General features: G+C 42.4%; 1 protein-coding gene across 1 annotated transcript in view; it reads right to left on the minus strand.

The window, feature by feature from the left end:
* gpr182 (G protein-coupled receptor 182) overlaps nucleotides 1-1370 on the minus strand; it is a 7146-nt gene extending 5776 nt beyond the window's left edge. The window contains exon 1 of the mRNA XM_061058190.1: nucleotides 1220-1370. The gene's annotated coding sequence lies outside the window, so the exon portion shown is untranslated. The remainder of the gene's footprint in view (nucleotides 1-1219) is intronic.
* Between the last annotated feature and the right edge of the window lie 2834 nt (nucleotides 1371-4204).

Consider the following 4204-nt stretch of genomic DNA (forward strand, 5'->3'; position numbering starts at 1 on the left):
TACTTTGAGAGAGGTTTTCATGAATCTAGCCTGTTTTCATCTTAAAGACAGGGTTGGTCATTTCCTCCAGATCCACTTTTTAAGATTTTGGTTGAAATCGTCTTTAGGTCCTGACAGAAATTAATAACTTCTTCATGCGCTCTGAAATAAGAAAGAAGAAAATCCGTCATCTGTATCAGTTTGTAAGTCTGTAAAAACTTCCACCAATGTCTGCCACGAGGTACCGATCTGATGAACCAATCAGGAGCCTTCCTGTCTCCCTGCTCGTTCTCTAATGCATGCACCAGCCCACACTCAGAGTGCATGTAAGTGAGGGGGCGTGGCTTTAGAGGGAGCACAGAGGGGAGGAGGCGGGTGCAGACGGAGCACCGAGGGAATGCTACTTTCAAAATCATGCTAGTTTTCAAAAATTACCAACCCTGCCCCTTAAAGTGTGACAGATTGATGCGTCTCCACGGATCAACGTTTGTAATCCCCCCCATTGTAGTTTTACAGAATAGGGGCCCCAAAAACAGCAACTTGCATAGGGCCCCAAAAAGCTAATAACGGCCCTGGTAACTTAAAAAAAAAAAAATCCCATCCTGCTGTATTTTAATCATCAACAGTATCTCTTGTCGTTAATCTCTGGTACAAAAGGTGTCTCTGCAGCGTGCGGCGAGCTGGGTGTTACCTTGTCTGTCACTTCCCCCCGAGCAGCGGTTTCAGGCAGCAAAAATAACAACATAGAAAGTAAAACAACATAAAAACTCTTCACAGGAACTTTAAGCACCTCGCTCAGTCGTTTAGTTGACCTAACAATAAATGGTTAAAAATGCTGTTAAAGATTGATGTACAAAAAAATTCTTCCTAGTCAAAATCTGGCACTATCACCCACAATGCAACTCTCCTTTGGTCAGATTTTGGCGTGCTATGCTACAGTAAGAGCAGCTCATGCAGAAAGCCTCAACTCTAGAGGTTTTGTACAGTGGCTTCACTTCTTTCTCCTCTACAAAGCATTGTTCTTAATTTTCAGTTTTCCGCCCTGACTGATGTCGACTCAAGTGACATCACACAAGGCAGTTATTTATCAGACTTTACTAAACTTCTTTTCAGGAAACCAAAGACTTTGTAACCCGTTTAGATGAGTCACAAACACCTGGAATCAGACTTTGATGTGCTGTATTAGTGGAAACACCTTTCTAACAAATACAAAATGACTGTGCCAGAGACTGAGCCATACCTTGTTGTGATGATGAGCGTGGTGTAGAGGAAGAGGGCTCGTCCCTCCCGAGGCCTTTCTTGTCTTCTGGAGAGTTTTTCTATATGAAGCTTGCAGACACAAGATCGCTCCCTTCCAGCTCTGATGTCGACGGCTATCTGAGCTAATCAAGCAGCCAGGGGTTTGTACCCTCCCATTTCTCAATGAAACACACACACACACACACACACTTACACACACACATGGAGCTGTAACAGGACATCCTCCGTGGTGCAGTGGGAAGTGGTGTAGAAGTCAGAGGAGACCAACACGCTGAGAAAGGGAAAGCCAGTGAGTTGTATTTTGGAAATAAAATATGTCGAGGCAGAAAAAGGTGTTACCCAGAATTTATATTCAACAAACACAAAGAGACCGAACCAGACAGTTTTCAATCAAAATACTATTATTTCATATCTGATGACTCGCCATTGAACCAACTTTCACCTAAGATGACTCAGAAAATCTTTCTTTCTTTCTTTCTTTCTTTCTTTCTGAGTGTGTTGGCTCAGCTTTTTCTATTAATATATAAATAAAAGGATATCACACCATTAAAACTGAATTTTTGGTCAACAACATTCAAAACTCTCTATAGTTTGCTGCACAGAGCGAGCACTGATGTTTAGTTTTAGAAAAATAGAAAAAGCAAACCAACAAGCAGGAAAAAAAAAGGGCTGAAAATAAATCACTCAGCAAGACGCCACAAAAACAATCATTTTTCATTCTTACAAGAATTCAAGAATGCATGCACCAAATATTTTGCTAATCCATCGAGTAGATTTTGTGATATTTCACTCGACAGGTGAAAAGTTGGACATGCTGGTGTTGCAAAACGGTAAAGTTATAGGCATGTTTAAAGGCTTTATATACGATTTTTTGATCCAGCAGATGTCGCCCTTGAGCACCAGCATGAAACCAAAACAACTTGCGCTGCATTGTTGTGTTAGCATGCTAATGCTAGCGATCTTTATTATGCTCGTATCTTCACACTGCATGTAAATTTACCTGAAATGAGCGTGATCTAGAAACACAGTTAAGCAGTGAGTACAGTATGTTATTCTTCTTTTCTCTAGTCCCTCAATTAAACAACTTTTATACACGAGGGGAGGAGTCAGCCGGCCGTCCTGGCGATGTAAACAAACTGAAGATAGGACTCTGAAAACTCTGAAAACATCACAGACAGTGGGACTCGGGTGTTGCACCCATTGTAGACAGTCATGACTCACAGAGTTATTTTCAGAGGATATTCTTGATTTATATTATATTTAAGTGTGAAAAATCACATATAAAGACTTTAAGGTCATTAGGGCTCATCCTATCTATGAGTATCTTTACAGAATCCTACGGCTATCTGACAGTTGTTGTTACAGTTCAATCTGGACCAAAGGGGTCAGAACAACTGGAATCTGTGCTTCTAGTGTGTGTAAATACTGTATCAGTGTCTAGTGTCCCTAGACTAGAGTCAGAATCCCATTTCATCCAGTCCTTTGTCACATGTCTTTCTGCAGGTTGGGATCATCTCTTCCATGAAGCACATGTAGGTTTGTTTGTGTTCATAAGAGGCCAATAGGGGGTGGGAGCATTTGGTAACTTGTTATGTTAAGGTCTTACAAGGTCTTGGAGGAAATGTCTAAGACATACATAGAGAAGTGAAACCTTTAACTCCAAAGCTGCCTAGCCTTTTATATTAAACATCCAGCTTTGGTGCAAGAAAGGAAGAATATAAAGGACTGTGGAGGTCCACATTTGGAGCAGAATAAGTAGGCTCCTTGATTATTTGGATTTCTGTTTATGGCTGATGAATAACAAAAATCTTTACAGGGGACAGTTTTTAAAATCTGTTTATGTTCTCCATGAATATTTGCACTTCATATCAACGCTATGTGTAGTTCGGTAGAGTCATAATACCAACAAAAAAATGGGGACATACTGTCAAACTGTCAAAAAAATATAATTCAGCAGTTTAAATGATGTGTATTGAGATCGTGCAGCGATCACAGGGAATAACCGTCACTGCCCACCTCCCACTCTCTGGAGATGAATTCTCCTGATTATATCCTGCTGTGCTCTCACATCAGGTCACTCTGACTTTCTTTCTTAAAGTTATTTTTTTAAATTTTAAATTATTACAAACATTAACACAAACAGATCGCGCACCCCCCCCCCCCCCCAAGATCACTCTAACTTTCTGCAGAAAAAAAAAACTCGGATGCTGGCAGGAGGAACTCAATTCAGCTGTTTGTGTTCATGCATGCAGCCGACCCCGATAAACTTCAGGAGTTTTTCAGGAGTTTTTCAGGAGTTTTGTGCAGGTGTGAAAAAAGGCTGAAGTGCACGAGGGTCCTCAGGGATTCATCTTGAGCAATCCTCTGTGTGTGTGTGTGTGTGTGTGTGTGTGTGTGTGTGTGTGTGTGTGCATATGGCTGGCAGACATGGTGCAGAAACAGTAAAAACAGACAACACAAGGCGGAGAACAATGCCAGGAAGTCGCCCCGTGCAGTGGAGCAGGCTGAGTGACAGAGTACCGGGGAGGTGGGGGCACACAAGCAGCACTGAGGAAAGGGGCTCTATAGCCTAAAGGTACACACACACACACACACACACACACACACACACACACACACATCCTCATTCTAACATTATTTCAACACTGCGCAGGACATCTTACTCATTTTTCTCTAGATGATGGGCAGAGTTCTTAAAAAAGTTGCGCAGATAAAAACGATGCCACTCAGCAAAGCGGGGGGGCTTGTCCTTCTACAGTCGTCGCTCAAGGTCACGACAGAGGTCAACGTGGAGCTGAGAGAAAGCAGAAACAGTTTGTGTTGGCTCTGATTCACACTCTGACTGATGAGGATCTGCTCCCTGGACTTTGTGTTCCCACTGCATCTCTAGATCGTCAGCAGTTTGTAGGCCTAATGGCCCCCTTTAACGACCCCCCCCCCCTCTCCTTTCTGTCTCCCTGCTCAT

Source organism: Labrus mixtus, chromosome 15, assembly GCF_963584025.1.
Source record: "Labrus mixtus chromosome 15, fLabMix1.1, whole genome shotgun sequence".
NCBI classification, from domain to species: Eukaryota; Metazoa; Chordata; class Actinopteri; order Labriformes; family Labridae; genus Labrus; species Labrus mixtus.